At 39.6% G+C, this 7,509-nt stretch overlaps 1 long non-coding RNA gene across 1 annotated transcript; it reads right to left on the reverse strand.

Annotated features, from left to right (window-relative positions):
- Positions 1-5,085: 5,085 nt before the first annotated feature.
- On the reverse strand, positions 5,086-7,499 carry LOC310897001. Its single transcript, XR_014581971.1, has 2 exons — positions 6,893-7,499; positions 5,086-5,258 (listed from the first exon to the last, which is right to left on the reverse strand). It is a non-coding gene; the product is annotated as an uncharacterized lncRNA (long non-coding RNA).
- Between the last annotated feature and the right edge of the window lie 10 nt (positions 7,500-7,509).

Here is a 7,509-nt window from a genome sequence, read left to right on the forward strand (position 1 = left end):
TTAAGCACAGAAAGTGGCCTTTTCACTGCGTGGACCTGGTTGTCAGGATTGACTAGCTTAAAGTTGAAGGGTATCTTTTATTTAATGTTAATGACAGTGACTGTATTTCCTCTTAATTTGTAGTGCTTAGTAGTAAGCCTGTACATTCTTACTATTTTATGGAAATTTAGTATTTTATGGAAAAATACCATCTGCAGCAAAGTGCAATGTTTATTTTGTGCCATGTCTTATGAGTTTCTAAGCACTGTTGCAACTGATGTTGAATGGTGGAGAGATGAAAAAACGTCAGGAGAATTTCCTAGTCTTACTGTGTAAGACATCTTTAGGCCGACTAGGATATTATGGCTATAGATACAGTGCAAGGTGCACTTAGTGCCATTTCATTTTTGTTCAGTTGCTGGATGTAAATAGTTGTGTAATCAAACTTTCTTGATGAAGTAGGGTTTTTTATTTTAAAACTTTTTTTCTACCATGTGAGATTTCTGCTGTGTAGTCAGTTCTTTGGTTTATTCTGGCAACTCCTTCCAGTATTTAATACTGTATCTTGCCAAAACATGCATCCATTAACTTAAGAGTAGGTACACTGGAAGCTTTCCAGCTATGGGCCCTTTAAACCACAGACAGGTAAGAAGAGAAAAGTACCCCCGAAAAAGGCAGCTGGACCAACAAGAAACCATGCAGCTCTCTCCTGCTGTTCTGTCTGGTATTTTGATACCAGGCTTTTGATACCAGTAGTCAAAGCATTTTCTGAAGGTGTATCTTAACAATACTCCACTTCTGAGCATTTTGCTCTGGCTAGAATAAATCAAAACCTTTCAGGATTTTTCTTAATGTATTCAGAAGCTGCAAAGGCTAGACTCATTCCCTTGCATTTCGTAAGCCAGTAAAGCATCATTAAGCATAGTCAAGGCAGATTTTATATTTGGTGCCAGAAGAGATGCTGTATCCTCATCTACATTCTCCAGTATTGGCCGTGGTACAAGCTCCTGGTGTTCAGCCATGTTAGGTAAATAACTTCCTTGAAGCAGCATGAGAGTTGTCTTTGGCTGCAGAATTCATTTAGTTGTGTCAGTGCATTTCTCAGGGGTTGGATGTCACATCTGTCTTTGCCTCTTACATGGTTGATGTTACCTGCATCAATTGTAATGCAAATCGTATCACTTCAGGACCTCCCTGAGTAGATAGCTTGTCTTCTGCCTTTCCCTTTGAGCTCAGGCTGTTCTATGAACCCACTAAGAGCAACTTTGTATGTATCAGCCAGCTGCTGACACAACCACTCATTTCCACACCAACCCTCAAAGTCGAATGTTGAAACTTACTGAGTACCTCAGTAAAGTTTCTTTCTGTAAGTACCACTCACCTTGTTTCAGTGACTGAACTGAGAAGTTTCTACTCCTGAGGCCACAGAAGCTGTCTCTCTGTACTCTCTGCTTCAATACTGCACTATTCTGGAGATGCCTACAGCTAATGTAACCCTTAGTAAAGCAACCTTGTAATTACTGTTCCTGTGGAAGATGCAAACTCTTACCTCTAGGTAAATGTGTGAAGGCTACTGCATGAACTCGTTACTGAGACAGTAAAAGTACTTTGAAATGTGTGGTCTTTGTGCATTATTATTTTCCTTTCCCTCAGAAGCCATCAAGAGCAACTTGAGAGTTTCATAGTTGAGTGCATAAGGTACGGTGTGATTGGCATGGTATCTACTCCTGTTCTTGAACAGAGCATAAAGGAGGTCTGGCACCTTCTCTGTGAACATTATGAAGATTTAAAAAAAAAAAAAAGTGCCACCGCATGAAAATTTCTATGTTCATTATAAATACACACACACACACTAAGCATCTCCAATAACTTCAGTTACTAATAAAGCTTTTTGATAACCTCTGATGCTAATTTTTCTTCTACATTGGTATGTTGAGCAAACTGTATATTCTACAGAAAGTCAGCTGTTTTCATGTTTTGCAGTTAGGGTAGGTAGTAATCCAGTTCAGGCTATAGAAATAAGACTATTTTACAGGAGTTTAAGAATTCCTAACTGTTATCTTTCACAATTCACATCTAACCCCAACCCCCAACCTACTTAATTAGCTGTCCTCTTACTACTTTGATTTTCTTATATTAACTTTTCATGTTAGGTTAGTATACATATTTTTTGTAAGAAGCTAAGCTTCAGAATTCTACAGGGGGTCAAAGATGCTATAAGGAAAATCTTATAAAATTGCAGTGTACCTCCCAGGTCACAAAGAAATGACCATACAAAAGCGAAAGCTATCCTTTTTCCACTCAATAAACCCTTCTTCTGCACTTTCATGCGAATGTCTCTTAAGTTCACCCTTTAAGCCCAAAGGGCATTTTCTGTACTTAATTTGACTTACTGTCAGGGAGGCACATACAGTAGGTGTTCAAATGAACTTCAGCAAACATTTCCTTCTACTTCTGTTCTGCTGTGCTAAAGGTGCTATGCTACTTAGTGATCCTCTTGCCTTTATGCTTTACTAAGGGTTCCTATTCTTTACCGTTACTCTCTGTAACAGACAAATTCTGAACCCACAACCCATCATTCACTGCAGAACAAGTGCTTTAGAATCTACTCTTTCCCAAATTTCTTCTAGAGCAAGGAGATACCTTTGCTGTTTGGTTAAAACATGTAGTTGCTATTATTTATGCTCACCAGTATTCTCCTGTAAGTCTGTTTCTTGGTAATTGTTATTTACATTTCCCTGTTCCTGTAATTGTGATAGAAATGCTACTTTGCACCATGTTATATACAAATCTAGTTCTTTCTTCCAGCCTAGCTCTAAAAAGAACTTTATTAATGAGAAGTGAGGAAAAGCTTAATCTGCAAAGCAAACATAAATTTATGTAAAACAGAGTGGGAGGAATGAGATGGCAAGAGAAATTAATTAGAAATGGTAGAGGTCGGGATCTGATAAATATTAGATTTAATACTTAATATTGAGTGAGTCTGTAATTTGAGATGTGATAGTTATTACTGATGTGATTAGCAGCTGATGTCTGTGCAGACATGAGCTTTTAAAGCTAGCGGTAAAAGGCCTTACAACTGTAACCTAGCTTGTTAGATTTTGTATTCCGTCTTTTCCAAGTTTACTTTCCCCAGTGATTTATCCACAGCTTTAGTTTTGTATTTTTATTTGCCTTCCACAAACAAAGACTTAAATTTAGGGTGTGGAAAATACACTTTGATGTTTCTAAAAATGTTCATGGCAGTGGGAAAGAAACAGTATTTCTTTAAGCCTTCACCTCGATGGTTGATTTTGCTAATTATTAAGTACCTAAATGCCTCTATGTGCTGTGGAAATTTCCTACATTAATGGCTTCTTTCCCCAGTTTTTGTTAAAATGCTACCATTATGGTGTAAAAGCATGGGTTTGTGTATGTTTTCCCACCTTTTTATATAAAAATTGATTCGAAATCAAATGCTTCTAGCACTGAATTGAGCCAGGCTTTTATTCACGTACAAGAGCTATATGGGCATCTGTTGCTCCTAGTTCTGTCTTAATATCATCGTGTTATGTTTCAGGTTTGATATTTACTATGCTCTTTGTATTATTTGCTCAGTACGTGCATTGTAATTCTCTTCCTTCCTCAGCTATATTTCTGGTTTGCTACTAATGCCATAGCACACATGATACTGTCAAACTCCTTTTTGATCCTGGACAAAATAGCCTGATTTGCTTCTGAAACTGTAAATCTTGGCTCATCCTATGCCATTACAAAGGTAATCCAAGATTTTCTGCAATCTTGAAATGGAAGAAACTTTTTTTTTTCCAAGAAGCTAAAGCATTTAACATTTTATGTTGCCATTTTCCATGTAGTTGGAGCTTCTTTACCTCTCCCACCCATCTGCCTTTTAACACTTAATTTGCTTTTGTGGTATCACTCATTATAAGCCTTTCCATGAAAGGTTAACTTGCTAACCAGGGAGAAGAGGATGGGTTGTTGTTGTTTGTTTGTTTGTTTTTCTTGGTCTAGGTTAATGAATTATTCTACTCAGCAAAAGCCTGATGAATGCCAAAGCTGGCAGGTGGATGAGGCCGAAGCAGAGCCAAGGAAAGGATTTGAGAGAATAAGAATAGGCCATTTTAGGCTCCTGAGGCTGCCTCGTGTAATTTCACCTTGTTTTACAGCATCTCATTCACTTTGTTAGGAAAAGCAAAAGTGCGTGTTCAGTTTTCCTGAGCTTCCCTTTTTGCTTTCCGAATGTAATGCAAGAGATACTAGAGTTATAAATGACTTATTCTGATGGTTATGTAAATAACTTGCATATATTACTAAAAGTACAGATAAAACAAAGAGTACATTGTTTCCCTAGCTTGAAGAATAGAAAAATTGTTAGAAAATTACAGTAATTGAACAATCTGTTACATGCTGACTTGATTTGATCATTACCTCACATTAACATCCTTCCTGGATGGCTTCTATTAGACCTCACCACCAGCGTTCACCTTTTCTGCAGCAATTTCTTTTAAATGACTTCAGAAGGCAACTTGGTGAGGAGGTGACAAAATAAATAATTGTTTTGATGCTGACTTACTGGCTTTTTTTTAAACTAACAGAGTAAATCTAAGTGCTCATATTTTTCTTTACTAGCTTCATGTACACATTCATGCTTGTCACTGAGGCTAGTGATTCAGCTGGTGTGGCTGGGAATAATCCGTGATTCATGAATCCACTTCCATTCAAGTGTATGACCTGCAAAGTTTATAGTTAGGCATTTGCTGAGCAGTTTAGTTTACTACACCATAGAGAGCCATGGGAGATAACTCCCAAGAAAGCCTAACATGACACTTCCAGGGATAGTGCTACATGACCTGATATGAGTAACTCTGATATGAAGAGAAATCCTAGATAATTTTCTGCTCAAAAACAATCTGTGAAAATACTCTTTACTCCCTTGGAAATGTGAATTACATGACATGGTGCCAGTTAGCACATGTATCTTCTCTGGATCACAGTGGATTATTTTCACACTTCATAAAGTTTCAGTTGTTATTTCTGGACCATATGGTAAAAGTTGCTTAATGATTAAAGTAATAACTGAAGCCCATAAAAAAGGGGAGGAAGAAAAATGGTAAACTTTTTTTTTATGCTGTTTTGAAATGCATACAAAAGATGGCCTGTTGTCTTGCTGTAGTCTAGCATATGTTAGCCTGCAGTGAACTTCTGTTAACTGAGGGAGGCACGACAACTCTGCATCGACTTCAGTTATTAAGCACTCAGGCGCATGTGGCATCAAGGTCCTGTGAACAAATCAAAGGGAGAAAAATGAAAGTGCTTGCAAGAAAGAAAAATAGTTCTTTAAAAATAGAACTTCAGATAATTGTGAAGTTAATGCACAGAGACATAGAACTAAAGCCACGGAAAACTGTAGGATTTAACTGAAGAACCTATTGCTACTTACGTTCTCTTTTTGTGGGTGGGATGGGACAGTGCTACACAGCCTGATGTGAAAACACAGTAAAAAAGTAAAACACGCTAAAAACCTTTTGAAGGAATTGTCATTGCTATTCCCAGAAATGTAAAAAGTGTGCTTTAAACCCATTTTCTTGCATTTCAAGTCAACCAAAATGAATGTTAAAGAAATTGTGAAGAAAGATCTTTTACTTAGGCACGTATAAAATGCGGAGCTTGTAAGTCTAGTAAAAGGTGAAAATGTTGCATTGGTCTGGTTGTTTTATTTGCATTGTCCTGTTTCTGATCAAATAAAACCAAGTATGTTGGACGAACTGTACCTGTTTGTTGATTATAGTGCTGAAACAGAAGAAACAATAAGTAGAAAGAAATAGAGTAAACAGGAAGTTATGCTATTTTCAGCATCATCATAGAAATACTAAATACAGAAATACAGCAATACACGTATAGGTTCTCAGACTGCCTGAATTGTCTATAAACATGCTGTTAGGGTCAAAAAGATGGTGAAAAATATTGTTTTAAACACTTTTCCTGACGTGCAGGAAAGAAGTGTAAGATCACTTACTCTTCCATTCTGGCCAATTAATATTCAGCATACTGAGTGCTGTTCCAAATAAATATGTAATTTAGGAAAACAGCCTGACAATAATTCGTAAGGATTAATAAAAATATTGCAACTGGCTTTGCAGTACTATTAATAATGAAGTTAAGGATGTTCCACATTGTTGGGACTGCTGTTGGAAACACAGTAGGGGAATGTTGAGAAAGAAATTTGCAGGAGGGGGAAGGAAATAGAGCAGAGGGCACATTCCCTTTACAAGAACATATACTGCTAGTACTGCAACTGCTGCATAGAGTAGCATCCAGCTACAAAACTGAGCAGGACAGTGCAATGTATTGCTCTGTAGGCGTGTGAAAGAAAGTAATTTTTACTAAACATTTTGACTTTTTTATTTAGTTGTTTTAAAGGTCAAAACTCTTGATGTAAGTGAAAACCCAAAGAAGCCATAAAAGCCAAAAGAAAAGTGATTGGTTACAATTACAGGTCTGGCCACCCCGATTCCTTTCTGACAGAAAATGCCTTTTCTTTGGTGATTCAGACAAGCATATCTGATAAAGAAACAAAGCAAAAGTAACTCTATTTCACACTAATAACCAGGACGGAGCTCAACTCCTCACACTAATATACACTTTCAGGTTTGCACTCAGGAGCGGTGAATGAGTCAGAAATGGAGAGCAAGAGGACTTAGTGCTACTGCTTTTGCTGTCATCCTGGTACCACGGTCTGTGTGTGGGTAGCTTCGGCACCGCTGAAAACTGGATGGCCTTGCTCCGAGGGTGCCCTCTGTGGGAGATGACGGGGCACAGGAACCAGGTGAGAGGGCAACACCACCAAAGGTGTCGAAGATGGAGTTAGACTCCCCCCCCAGAGATATTAGGTGGCCTAGGAAAACTCACCTACCTCTGGCAAAGAAGGCTTTTAGGTGAAGGCACAAAGATCTTCACTGGCAGGCCCCTGTGGGGAGCAGCTGCTTTCTGCCACACAGTTCAGTGCGGCTGCAATACACTGCTGTTATCAAATGCCTGTAATCAACATCGCAGAACCAGGCTTGCCGTGTGCGGAACTGCTTCATGCCAGGTCACGAAGGCCAAGCCCCCGTGCCAAGAGGTCTGCGCCAGGAGGGCCCAGCGCTGTCTCCCTGCAGAGCACCCCAGCCGGGCAGCCTGTCCTGTCCTGTCCTGTCCTGTCCTCCTTCCCTTCCTCCTGTCCTGTCCTCCTCCCTCCTCTGTGCTCCGCCTGCCTCGCCCTTGTGCTGAGCAATGCCTGTCACTTCCTCCTTCCAGCCCCCGCTTTGCTCCGAAAGCCACCCGCTCAATGTCAATGGTGGGTGCCTGTCGGCCTGTGCTGCCTGGCACTGCTTTTTTGCCCTTTTCTTTTGCATTTTTTTTCTTTTTTTGCATTGCTTTCCTTGCAAACGAACTCCACGCGGAAAACCTCGCCTTGCCGAACTACACTACCCATAACGCCACACGGCGCCGGCGCCTCGCCCCTTTCACCCGCGAAGGCGACTCGGGCAG

Source organism: Anser anser (assembly GCF_964211835.1).
Source record: "Anser anser genome assembly, chromosome: 3".
Lineage (NCBI taxonomy): Eukaryota > Metazoa > Chordata > Aves > Anseriformes > Anatidae > Anser > Anser anser.